This window comes from Stegostoma tigrinum, chromosome 46 (assembly GCF_030684315.1).
Source record: "Stegostoma tigrinum isolate sSteTig4 chromosome 46, sSteTig4.hap1, whole genome shotgun sequence".
NCBI lineage: Eukaryota > Metazoa > Chordata > Chondrichthyes > Orectolobiformes > Stegostomatidae > Stegostoma > Stegostoma tigrinum.
Genome location: NC_081399.1, coordinates 11879164 through 11893645, shown reverse-complemented (window position 1 = coordinate 11893645; position 14482 = coordinate 11879164). Strand labels below are relative to the sequence as shown.

Below are 14482 nucleotides of genomic sequence, written 5' to 3'. Positions count from 1 at the left end.
GATCCTTATATAACATCTTCAAAACCCATGACCACGTCTATCCAGGACAAAGGTGGCAGATACAAAGTAACTCCAAAAAAATGGAAATTCCCCTCCAAGCCATTCATCATCCTGACTTTACTGTTGATGAGTCCAAATCCTGGAATTCCCTCCTGAACAACACTGTGGGTCAACCTACAACACATGGACTGCAGCGGTTCAAGAAGGTTGCTCTCAAGGGTCAACAAGGGATGGGTAATAAATGCAGGGCTCAGCCAGTGATGCAATATCCTCTGTGTGCATAAAAAAATGTTATTTCATGGCCTGGAAACAATGGGACTCTTCTGTCAGCCTGATTGTGGAGTTTTATTCATTCATAACACAATTCGTATATCCATGTATTTTACTGCATTACAGACCTTCACTATGAACCTATAAAATGTTGTTGCATAATAAATGTGTTTGTGCAACAACTTAGGTTCTGCAGCATATAACCAACTTTTCTCATGTGATCTAGAAAAGATGAGTAATGATCAAATCTGATTCCTTGAATGGCATAATAAAGAAATTTTCAACATGGATTAACCGCACGAGGATGAATCTCCCAGATATGGTGCAAAGCAAAATCATAGATTTCCTTCTGCTCTTCATCACTGGGTTTCGGTGATTCTGTCCTTTCAGCCTCTTCTGGACCCGACTGGTCACTAAAACGTCTCTGCCTGTCACAGCATTCAGCGTCAGATTTAAAGCAAAATGCAGCAAAGGGGATAAAACTGTATCAAACCAATCTGATGCCAGCCACCAAGTCTCAGTACAGCAGCTTGCCTTTATATTACAATAGAATGGCACGTTGTTGACTATCCTTAGAGGGTCATACTGAAAATAGAAAACAGAACTCAGTGCAGATTGATGCTACAACCATAGTTGCAGTTTTTCAGTACAACATGCTGTTCTCAGCTTCTGACAACTAACGGTCACAAATCAGTTCAAGGAGAAAGTGATGGTGAACCAGACAGAGCAGTCCTTCACTGCATGATAAAGGGACCCAGTAACATAAATAGATAAGAACTAGGAGCAGGAGTAGGCCATCCGGCCCCCTCGAGCCTGCCCTGCCATTCAATAAGATCATGGCTGATCTTTCTGAGACTCACATCCACTTACCCGCCTGCACACCATAACCCTGAATTGCTTTACTGTTCAAAAATTTATCTCGCCTTGCCTTAAACACATTCAGCGAAGTAGCTTCAACTGCTTCACTGGGCAGGGAATTCCACAGATTCGCAACCCTTTGGGTGAAGAAGTTCCTCCTGACCTCAGTCCTACATCTGTTTCCCTTTATGTTGAGGCTTTGGGCCCACAGTCCTAGTTTCACCTGCTAGTGGAAACAACCTTCCTGCCTCCACCTTATCTATTCTCTTCATAATCCTATGTTTCTATCAGATCTCCCCTCATTCTTCCAGCCCACTCAGTCTCTCCTCATGATCCAACGCTCTCAACTCTGGAAATAAACCAGTGAATCTCCTCTGCACCCCCTCCAGTGCTCATACATCCCTTCTCAAGTAAAGAAACCAAAACTGCACACAGTATTCCAGGTGTGGTCTCACAGCATAGCCTCCCTTTAAGCTCTATCCCTCCAGCAATGAGAGACAAAATTCCATTTCCGTTTTCAATCACCTGCTGCACCTGCAATCCTCCTTTTAGCAATTCACGCACAAGGATATCCAAGTCCCTCTGCACAGCAGCGTGTTGCAATTGTATACCATTTAAAACATAATCCATTTTGCTGTTATTCCCACCAGAATAGATACCTCACACTTTTTCAACATTGTATTCCATCTGCCAGAACTTTGCCCAATCACCTAGATTATCTATATCCGTCTGTGAGCTTCCAGTGTTTTCTGCATACTTTGCTCTACCACTTATCTGAGTGTCAACTGCAAATTTTGACATACCATACTTAGTCCCCAACTCCAAATCATCTATTTAAATTGTAAACAATTGCGGTCCCAACACTGATCCTTTGCTCTACCACTTATCTGAGTGTCAACTGCAAATTTTGACATACCATACTTAGTCCCCAACTCCAAATCATCTATTTAAATTGTAAACAATTGCGGTCCCAACACTGATCCCTGAGGCACTCCACCAGCCACTGAATGCCAACCAGAAAAACACCCACTTACCCCTATACTTTGCTTTCTACTAGTCAACCAATCCTCTCTCCATGCCAATACATTACCTGCAATACCGTGCAACTTTATCTTAAGCACCTTGTCAAATGCCTTCTGGAAATCCAGACGCACCACATCCTTGTCCACCATGCAAGTAATGTCCTCAAAGAATTCCATTACATTAAACCTGGCCTACTCTTCCTGAATCCATGCTGGGTGTTCCCGATGGGAGAATTTGTATCCGGATGTCTCACTATTTCTTCCTTAATGATGGATTGAAGTATTTTCCCGACTACTGAAGTTAAGCTAACTGGCATTTAGTTCCCTGCTTTTTTGTCTACTTCCTTTTTTAAACAGTGTCGTCACATTGGCTGTTTTCCAATCTGTGTGAACCACCCCTGAGTCCAGTGAATTTTGGTAAATAAGTACTGGTGCATTTGCTACTCCCCCATCACCTCTTTTTGAACCCTGCAATGCATTTCATCAGGGCCAGGAGACTTGACTAACTTTTGCCTCCCATTAGCTATTCTCAGCACTGCCTCCGCAGTGATAATGATAGTTTCTAGGTCCTCACCTGCTATAACCTTCTTGCCATCAGTTCTTGGCATGCTATTTGTGTTTTCCACTGCGACACAAAATAACTGTTTAGTGCCTCAGCTATTTCCTCATGCCCAGTTATTAAATTGGCCTTCTCATCCTCTAAACAACCAATGATTCCCTTCACCGCACTTTTACGATTTACATATTTAGAGACACTTTTGCTGCCTGTTTTTATATTTTGAGCTAGTTTACTCTCATTAACTATCTTACTTTTCATTATAACTTTTTTGTGGCTTTCTGTTAGCCTTGAAAGATTTCCCAGTCTCCTTGTTTCCCACTAATTTTTGTTTTTGTATGTTTTTTTTCAATCTGACACTTTCCTTTATTTCCTTAGACATCCATGGCCGGCTCTCTCTTTTGCGACAGTTCTTCCTTATCACTGGAATATATTTCTGCTGAGTACTGTGAAAAATCATTTTGAAAGTCCTCCAGCGTTCCTCAATTGACCCACCAGAAAGTTTTTCCTCCCATTTTACCTTAGCTAACTCCTCCCTCATCCTATCATAGTCTCCTTTGTTTAAGCAGAGGACATTGGTACAAGATTTAACCTTCTCATGCTCCATCTGTATTTTAAATTCGACCATACTGTGATTGCTCCTTCCGAAAGAATCCCTAACTGTGAGATCATTAATTATTCCTGTCTCATTAAACAGGACTGGATCTAGGATAGCTTACTCCCTCGTAGGTTCCATTACGTATTGTCCAAGGAAATTATCACGGATGTATTCTATGAATCCCTCCTCAAGTCTGCCATGCATGATGCGATTTGAAAAATCAATTTGTAAATTAAAATCCCCCATGATAATTGCTGTATCATTTTTACATGTATTAGCTTTTTCTATCATCCTTAAAAATTAGAGCAACACCACCTCCCTCACTTTCCTGCCTGTCAATCCAAACAGTTTAATACCCCTGGATATTTTTCTCCCAGTCATGACCATTCTGCAACATGTCCCTGTCATTGACATTAATTCAGACCCATTTGCCATGATTTGTGCCGTCAACTCATCCACCCTGTTTCGAATGCTCTGAGCATTCAGATAAAGTGCCCTTATACCAGTTTTGGCACTGTCTTTTTGAGTTCTATCAACTCCATTCCTAACAGCTCTTGAGTTATCCTTTGCTTTAGCTTTGTCCTTAATTTTCAATGCAGTTGAAGCTTCCTCGTAACCTGCTAACCTGCTGCTTTTCCTTACATTAATTGTTACGCTCCCTGTACACTTGCTCCTCCCTTTCCTCCTACTTAATAGTCAAAAGTTGTATTGAGAACCCTATTTAACCTTTTCGACAGAACACTGGATCCAGCCCTGTTCATGTGGAGTCCATCCCAGTTGTATAGATCCCTTCTGTCCCAGAACTGATGCCATTGCCCCGTGAAAAGGAAACCCTCTTTCCAACATCACTCTTTTAGCCACGTGTTCACTTCCCTGATTCTCGCCGCCCTCTGCCAATTTGCATGTGTCTCAGGCTGCAATCTAGACATTACGACCCTTCCCACAATGCATCCCTCACGCCCCGCCCACACAATAACCACCCTAAGGGAATCCCCCTCATCCTCACATACCACCCCACCAACCTCTGGATACAACGCATCATCCTCCGACACTTCCGCCATCTACAATCCAACCCCACCACCCAAGACATTTTTCCATCCCCACCCTTGTCTGCCTTCCAGAGAGACCACGACTCCATGACTCCCTTGTCCGCTCCACACTCACCTCCAAACCCACCACACCCGGCACATTCCCCTGTAACCGCAAGAAGTGCTACACTTGCCCCCAAACCTTCTCCCTCACCCCCATCCCAGGCCCCAAGATGACTTTCCATATCAAGCAGATGTTCACCTGCACATCTGCCAATGTGGTATACTGTAACCACTGTACCCGGTATGGCTTCTTCTGCATTCGGGAAACCAAACGGAGGCTTGGGGACTGCTTTGCAGAACACCTCTGCTTGGTTTGCAATAAACAACTGCACCTCCCAGTCGTGAACCATTTTAACCCCCCCCCCTTCCATTCCTTAGACGACATGTCCATCATAGGCCTCCTGCAGTGTCACAATGATGCCACCTGAAGGTTGCAGGAAGAGCAACTCATATTCCGCTTGGGAGCCCTGCAGCCCAATGGTATCAATGTGGACTTCACAAGCTTCAAAATCTCCCCTTCCCCCACTGCATCCTAAAACCAGCCCAGTTCTTCCCCTCCCCCCACTGCATCCCAAAACCAGCCCAGCTCATCCTCGCCGACCTAACCTGTTCTTCCTCTCACCTATCCCCTCCTCTCACCTCAAACCGCACCTCCATTTCCCACCTACTAACGTCAACCCGACTCCCTGACCTGTCTGTCCTCCCCTGACTGACCTATCCCCTCCCCACCACCCTACTTATACTCTCCTCTCCACCTATCTTCTCCTCTATCCATCTTCGGCCCGCCTCCCCGTCTCTCCCTATTTATTTCAAAACCCACTCCCCATCCCCTTCTCTGATGAAGGGTCGAGGCCCGAAATGTCAGCTTTTGTGCTCCTGAGATGCTGCTTGGCCTGCTGTGCTCATCCAGCTTCACATTTTGTTATCTTGGATTCTGCAGCATCTGCAGTTTCCATTATTTCTGACGACCCTTGGAATTCTTTTTTTTTAAATTTTGTTCCAAGCTTTCAATAATCCTGAATCAGGTCTTTTTTCCTAGTCCTGCCTATGTTTTTGGTACCTATGTGGACCAAAACAACTGGATCCTCCAACTCCTTCTCCAGTATCCTCTCGAGCCAGCCAGGGCAGTCAACACACCTTGCGGGACTCTCTATCCTGCTCTCAAAGGATACTGTCTATCACTCTGATGACGGAATCCCCGACAACGACAATCTGTCCTTTAGCTCCCTACTCTTGAATGGCCTCCTGAACCATGGTGCCATTGTCAGTTGACTCATCCTTCCTGCAGCCTTGTTCCTCATCCACGCAGGGAGCAAATGCCTCATACCTGTGGGACAATGTCAAGGGCTGCAGTTCCTGTGTTCCTGTATGCAGGGTACCTCTCCCTTTCTCATTCACAGTCACACACTGCTGTCCCTGCCCACCGCTTAAATTAACATTAGTTAATCTACTCGGTTTGACTGCCTCCTGGAAGACAGCAACCAGGTATCTCTCTGCCTCCTGGATGTGCCGCAGTGTTAGGAGTTTAGATTTCAGCTCATCAATTTTGAGCCGGAGCTCCTCAAGCAGCCAACGCTTGCTGCAGATGTGGTCACTGTCGTTCACAATGGGATCAGCTGGCTCCCACATCAAACAGCTACAACACATCACCTGACCTGCCATCTCTACTTAGTTAATAATTTAAAATTAATTAGTTGTTTTTGGGTTTGCAGTGTTCTCTCTTTCGGTGTTCTCTGCACCAGTAATTTTACTCCATTATATACTCAAGCAGAAAACGGCTTTCCCTTCCGAACTGCTCCCAGAGGATTAGGCGTCTCGGTGACCTCCCCAAAAGACAACAAAGAGATAAGAAAAAAATACAAATAGCTTACCTGCTTACCGCACTTAGTCTTTATTATTAGATTGGAGGAGGTGGAAGGGCAGGAGACATTACACATGCAGTGTTTCGGGTATTAGTCACTTCCCAAATTTATTGGGTAAAAGATAACTGTTATCCACTCATGCCCACTCTGGGACTCCTCCTCTACTGTACAGCTGAAGGCCGCAGTCACGCGAGGTAAGACTTTTAGGATGAAAGCTTACTTTCCCAGCTGCCTTCGCGCTCTCTCCCGGACTCCTGCTGCTAAACAACTGAGCTAATACTACACACAGCAATGTTGTGCACGAAAGAGAATGGGTAATAATAGTAAGGAGAACTCCACAGTATAAGTTCAGTGATAATGACTATCAGATCAGCAGCCGCCAGAACCACCAGGTAACGAGTAGTGCAACGGGAAACACTGCACTTGCCCCTGGAAAGGATAACAATTGCCAGCAAATTAACTGTGCAAGACAAATGAAAAAAGACATGGTGAATTATTGACAGAAATTTCCCTGCCTGTTCCCAAAAGCAACAATAAGATTTTATCGCCAAAAATCGATGCACAGTGTGAGTGGAAGTGATGGGGATTGAGTGAGTTTGAAATCTGGCTTTTGCAGCCACCTCTGATTGTCCTCCATTCCAGTCTGTCCAGAGATTATGGAGTTTGGACAGAGACTGAGCTCATGGTCCCCCCTATCAGAACAGAAAGAAGTCTGTAATTTTACTTGGTTTCAGAGGTCGATGAGTGTAATAGATTCTTACAGTTCTGAGCTCCAACTCTGCCCAGAGCAGAACACCATTAGAAAACTCAATCACGAATCAGTCATAGGACTGACAATTGGAAAGTCAATAAACCAAACTCTCTCCTTCTCCTTGGATCATGTCATCCCCTGCTCTTAGCATTGGACCAAATCCTGATTGGAGCCACAACAGGACCAGGAAACAAATCATCAAAACCCGTGTCATATTTCGAACAAGACTAATCTATGTGTTTTATACAAGTGCAGCAATAAATAGAATGCAGGGATCCCTTAGTGACAATGTTAGGACTGCTGAGATATTTACACTATGAATCTATACATCTGTAATGTGGTAAATGTCTTGATGTGCAGGGATCAGGATGGTGATCTGTTAAGATTTGAATCTCCTGACTGAAGATTGTGAAGAGGAGAGAATTTCCAGAAGGAATAGAAGTTAAATAAAACTTTACACATCAAAACAGGCCGAACATCCTTCAATTCCTTTGCTAAACAATAAACAAAGCTCTCATTTAACAGACCAACAGATACAGTATCCACTGCTGTGTGAGGGAGAAAGTTATAGAAGTGCGAGGTGACATCTCTCCGAAACACTTTGGCTCTCTTTCACAGATTATGATCCCTTGTTCTCTAATCCCCAACCTATGGAAATAGTTCATCTTTTTCTGTTAATACCTTATCACACTTCACTCAAATCGTCCCTTAATTTCCAAAATTCATTCAGTACAATTCTTGTCAAAGGTAACCCCCAGGATGTTGATAGTGGGGGTTCAGTAAATGTTGAGGGGCAGTAGTTTGTTGTGCGATTAGATGATTAGATCGAATCATTGCCTGATATTTGTGTGGTCTGAATGTTCCTTGCCAGTTCTGATGTAATTCCATTGCCTGTTGCTGATATTGATCCTTTAGTGTGTTATTGTTTGGGCATGTCCTTTTTTTTAATCTGAGACTTTGTCAGTAAGTTTTGCACTGGGATATTATTACTTTTGCTAGTTAATATCTCCTTGCCCTTTACCTATCCCATATTTTTCCATTAGATATTTTTTCTTTGCCAACTATGAGCTTCCAAGTAAGTGGTAGCCCCCTCCAATAAGCAGTTCCAACTGGAGTCATCTGACCTTCCCCATTTCATACTTGCTACCGAGCGCCAGGTGAGAGAACAGACCAGGGCAGGGCACCAAACCCCCCATTACCTCCTCCGGCATGGTACTTCTCTTTTTTACCCCAATCCCTCACCCCTCAGAGCCACCCCTTCCCTGACACTCAATCTCTCTATCTTTTGTTCTGTCATTTTTTCTGTCTCACTTGCTCTCTCAACCTCATTCACTCTCTCTCACACCGTCACTTACTGTCTCACGCTGTCTCTCATTTTCTCTATTTACTCACTCTCCCTCTCACAACTTGCACTCTCGCTGTCTCTCATTTTCTCTATTTACTCACTCTCCCTCTCACAACTTGCACTCTGTTTGAAAAACATCCTATTCTATTTTCAATATGAGCCTCTGAGGATCATCAACACTATGCCATTCTACAGGAAAACAAAGTCACGGTATTTTACTGAGATTTGGTATGTGGCCCCATTTGCTTGATACAGTTTTAACCCCTTTATGCCATTCATGTGAATTCTGTTGCTTAATGCTATGACAGTCAGACACATTTTAGTGACTTGTCGAGTCCGGAAGAGGCTGAAGGGTGAGAGCAAAAGAGGCAATTGCACAGACGCACAGATGGATAGCAGAAGGAAGTCTGTGATTTTGCTCTTCACCATCTCTGGGAGCTTCATCCTCCTGTGGTTAATCTATGTTGTACGTTTCTTATATTATGTCATTCAAGGGATCCGTTCTGAGAATTACCCACCTTTTCTAGATCATTTCGGTGCAGTTGATTACATGCTGTGGAATCTCAGTTGTTGCACAAACACATTTATTTGTGCAGCAACATTGTCTAAGTTCACAGCAAAGATCAGTAATGCAGTGAAATACCTGGTTGCATAAATTCCTTGTGTTATGACAAAAGAAAACTCTTCAGTGAAGCTCGCATTTCAGAACATATTTACTTTGCTCACACCTGGAATATTACATCACTGGCTGAGTCAGATTTATTTTCCTTCTATTGCCCCTTGAGAAGGTGTCAGTAAGCTGTCTTCTTGAACTGCTGCAGTCCATGTGCTGAAGATGTACATTATTGTTAAGGAAGGAATTCCAAGATTTTGACCCATTGACACTGAAGGAACAGTGATACATTTCCAAGTCAGGATGGTGAGTGGATCAGAGGGGAACTTGAAGGAGCTGGTGTTTCCATGAATCTGCTATCCTTGTTCTTCTGGATGGAAGTGGTTGTGGGTTTGGGACGCACAGTCTGAGGATCTTTCGTGAATTTCTGCATATTGTAGATAGTACACACTGATCCCACTGAGCATCTGTGGTGGACGGAGTGGGTGCTTATGGATGTGGTGCCAATCAAGTGGGGCTGCTTTGTCCTGGATGGTATCAAGCTTCTTGAATATTTGTTGGAGCTGTACCCATCGAGGCAAGTGGGGTGTATTCCACCCATCTAGAAAAAGAGTCCTTATCACAGTTCAGGAAGAGAGCTGAGCTGGGAATGTTTGGATTCTCCATTGTTTGACAATCCAAAGGAATTGTCCAGAGAAATAGGAATTACCCAGGAAGAAATTCTATCAGCTGGGAACCCTCCATAAGTCTCCATCAAAATCAAATCCTTCGGAGGGTTTTGATAACATTATAGTTAATCTGAAAATGTTCTGTTATTAAATGCATGGTCTCACTTCTCAGTTCCAATTACACAGACCCCATACAACTGTCACAAATAGCCAACTATGAGCTGTTTTGATGTGGGAAACTGTGGCAGGCAATGACAAGATTTTATGAGAAACAAGTCACGAAACAATTGATAACAAATAGCTAAATTCCCTGTTTTTCAGCATCAAACTTCTCAATTGCAATGGGCTGCCATGCCAATGCAGTCTCACCAGAAATTTGCTGTCATGAAGAGCAGAGCCAAAATAAGGTAGCAAAGCTCCCCTGTGTTAAAATGATACAATGCCTCCCTCTGCTGGCCGCCCCAAGCCACTGGACATATGATGGTAGAGAGTGAAAACCCTCAAGGATTAAATCAAAGAGGGAGCAAGGAAGGACAGCATCTTTTAGCACAATCCAAATTGACAGCACCATCCATCCACACACCCACACACACACACACACACACACACTCACAAACCCAGTGTGGAGAGGTTTGCATTTGGACTGAGGATCCTCACTGTGGAAAATGCTCATGTGGAGAAATGCTGTGCTCACTCTGTAACGTGGAAATGATTTGTCTTTGAGCAGTATTCCTCACATTAAACGTATTAAACAGAAAGGTTGCACCGCAGTTGTATTCAGGCAGCTCCAAGGAAACCATTCCATGAGGTGAATTTTATTGCACTTTCTGCAGCTTACAACGTTTTCTGATGCACTCTCACAAATTTTAAGCGAGAAATTAATCAACGGTCGAGGGGGCTGAGACCAGCACTGGGCATGTTCACTTCCTTCTCCTCATATCCCAGGGACAACATCGCAATGGATGGTGCAAAATGGATCTGTGTCTCCAAAGGCATTCTTTAAAGAATGAAACAAATGTACAATGTGAGAGATTTAGAGGCTTTGATGTCTTGCCCAAAGCAAATCTGCTGCTTGTGCAGTGGCCCAGGGAGGCCTCTTCAAACTTATATCGCTTTAAGCCTTTGATCCACCACATTTTAATTAATTCATTCAAACTTCCTTCAGTACAAAGTCACTCCCATTGCAGGCAGAGACTGTCTTATGAAATGTCATATTTAAAAGTTACTTCTTTAATTCATAAACAACATTGAAGAGCACTTTTTTTGCCTGTTCCATTTTACAACGTCCAACAGGAATACAAGGAAACACTTCAGGAACAAACTGAAATACTGAGCATGAACACTATCCAATTTAAAACAAATTTAACGTTTTTCAATTGCTTGATTGATACACTGAGCTAACGATTATTGCAGGAGGTGCACAAACACGCATGCACAAACACACACAGACATAGAGGCACACATTAACACGACCATGAACATTATGATTTTAAACATAAGAGGGGCAGACAGAGAGAGAGAGAGGAGTTTGACCCCAGTTCAATACTTCACCACCAAAACAATTAAGATCCTGTTGCATAGAGCGACAGACACAAAGAATCACTCAGATATAGATACAGACTATTACCTCGATACAACCAGACACGGACACACTGAGATTGACAATAAAGATGTACACAGATACACAAAACCAAAAAAACTCACAATAATATATATATGCTAATATAGACGACCTCATACATATACTTACAGACATACATAGAATGTTACTCACAGATACAAAGACAGAAACATATAGATACAGAGGACGAAACACTCATAGACAGAGAAATACACAAATGTATGCAGACACTGAAACACATACCCACACATACAGACACCTTTACACATACACACAGAGAGTCACACACATTTGGAGACACACACGTATCATAAACACACAGAGACATACACATACAGACACACATATTGCTGAGGACAGCAAAAGTATTCGAATAATATGAAAAAACAAAACATCTCTTATCGAAAATGAAATAGAATTATTTGAATTGATGTAGTACTGAGGCTGAATTACACACTGATCATTTTGTATCATCACTGAATGAAATTTATACCAAATTCCTCAACCAAATTTCGCATTCACTGTTTGTTAATGTCCCACAATCATCTGCTTTGAGAAGATGAGTTCATTCTTCCTGGAATGTCACTGGATTAAAATGTCATATTTAAAAGTTACTTCTGTAATTCATAAACAGTTTCGAAGAGCAGTTTATTTTTTGCCTGTTCCAGTTTAAGATGCCCAACAGGAATTCAAGGAAATACTCCAGGAACAAACTTAAATACTGAGCGTGAACACTATCCTATTTATAACAAATTTAACGTTTTTCAATTGCTTGATTTATACACTGAGCTAATGGTTGTTGCTATTGTTTGAGATCAGAAAATAGTAAAACATGAACTGCTGGTAAGAGGCAGAGACCATGAAGACTGGATACAGAAACATCTCTGAAGACAAGTTTAAAAAGTCTGAATTGAGCAGTTGTTTCAAAGAAATGTTTCCCAGCTTGGGAGACTGCTCTGAAACTGAAATATTTCTTTGGGCAGTCGAATTCTAGAATTTCAGCATCAGCAAACAGGATCCCAGAGATTGGAAAAACAGCAATGGTACAAATGCTGGTCCATCATTGGGCTAATAGGTAAATATACCCACAATTTCAATTTGTTTTCCAAACACTGAGATTTAAATGTTATCAACTGCAGAATAAACCTGAAGAACCTGGTACAGGAGCACTGTCCTTACCTTGGGAATGCTCTGGGAGAGCTCTGAAAGAACCCAGAGAGTTTACTGTTTATATTTGATGGTTTGGACAAATTTAAGGACAGTAACAGTTGTGAACATAATCAAACAAATATAGAATCACAGTTTACGTGCACTGATCCTGAATCCTCGTGTGAAGTGTCAGACATTATGTACAGTTTAATCCAGCACAAGCTGCTCCCAGGATGTTCAGGGCGAGTGGCCAGCCGTCTCACTGCATTCCATTTGTTGAAAAAGGCTGAGATCAGTGTCTCAGCTGAACCCCTGAGATTTCTTGGTGATGAACAGAAGGAATATTTCCACAGATTTTTTGAGGATCAGACAGTGGCAGCAGCTGTTTTCAAACACATGGAGGAGAACGAGATCCTGTACACCATGTGCCATAACCCTTCATAACTGCTGGGTCCTCAGTCTGTCACTGGGTCACTTTTTCATAGGAAGAGACAGGAAACAGCAGCAAGTTCCCAAGACCATCATCCAGCTATATTCCTACTATATTTATAACATTCTGGAAAATCATGGCCAAGAGACTGAAGACCCCTGTGAAGCGTTACTGAAGCTTGGTGAGATGGCCTTCACAGGAGTCTCTGAGAAGAAGCTTGTGTTTGGATTTGAAGATCTGATCCAGTACAACCTGCAAACCTTCCAGTCCCTGTCTGGGTTCATGATGGAACTTTTGGAGAGCGATGATTTCGTCTGCAATGTGGTTTACACATTCTCACATCTCACCAGCCTAGAGTTGGTAGCTTCATTCGCACAATTCCTGATTCCAGATCCTGAATACACCCAGAAATGCTTCAGTCAAGCCAATAGTGAGGCAGGTGATATTTCTTTGTTTCATGACTGGTCTCTTCTCTCCACAGTCATCTCAACCTCTGCAGCAGTTTCTGGGTCTGTTATCACATAAAACAACTTGCAAGTGATCGACTGGGTGAAGGAGAATTTTGTAGCACATGTTGGAAACACAGACAGTAAAATTGGGAAAAGGAACCCCCTAAATGCATTGTGTTACCTATTTAAATCTCAGAACTCCCCACTGGCCTATTACACAGTCTGTTCAATAAAAACACTTTGATTTGAGATTCAAACTCACATAATACTCTGCGATTGAGTCCCATTGATTGTGCAGTTATGTCAGGAGGATGAACGTAGAGCACACATATCCTTTTCACTTGATAAAAACCGAAATAACTGCAGATGCTGTAAATCAGGAACAAAACCAGAAGTTGCTGGACAAGCTCAGCAGCTCTGGCAGCATCTGTGAAGGATAAATCAGAGTTAACGAGTCTTTCTGGTCACTGGACCTGAAACGTTAACTCTGTTTTTTTTTTCTTCACAGATGCTGCCAGAGCTGCTGACCTTTTCCAGCAATTTCTGTTTTTGTTCCTTTTAATTGAGTTGTCTGTCAGCGGGAGAATGGAGTGCAATATATGGGACCAAACCTAAAAGGTGACATTGCACAGAGTTCCAGACTTACTAAACTATAGAGGGACCAGAGAAGGAGAGAAAAGTGAAAACAATAATTACCACGAGATAGAAAAAAAATGGGAAACTCATGCACCTGATGGGATGCCTCTTAGAATATCAAAGGAAGTAACTACAGAGACGGCAAATGCACTAACACTAATCTTCCAAAAATTCTAAGATGCTGGAAAACTCTGAGAGGATTGGAAAACAACCAAAATGACACTTTTCTTAAAGAAAAGGGAAGAAGTCAAACAATAGGCCAGTTAAATGGGTTAAAAAGGGATCTGATGGAGATGACACAAAGACTCTGCAGAGGGATATGGACTGATTAAGCCAGCCGGCAAAAACTTGGCAGATCGAATGAAATTTGGGGAAAGTGCAGTATACAGTTTGGCGGAAGAATAGAACAACTGAATACTATTTACATAGAAAACGGCTGCAGCAAGCAGAAAAACAGAGGCTGTTGGGAGTCCATGTGTAAAAAATCCTAAAGAAAGCTAACACACAGATTCAGCAGGTAGTAAGGATGGCAAATGGAATGTGTGGTTTTATATCAAAGGTGA

At 42.6% G+C, this 14482-nt stretch overlaps 1 pseudogene; it reads left to right on the top strand.

The window, feature by feature from the left end:
• The first annotated feature begins 6614 nt into the window (after positions 1-6614).
• On the top strand, positions 6615-13527 carry LOC132207406 (NACHT, LRR and PYD domains-containing protein 3-like; annotated as a pseudogene).
• The last annotated feature ends 955 nt before the right edge of the window (positions 13528-14482 follow it).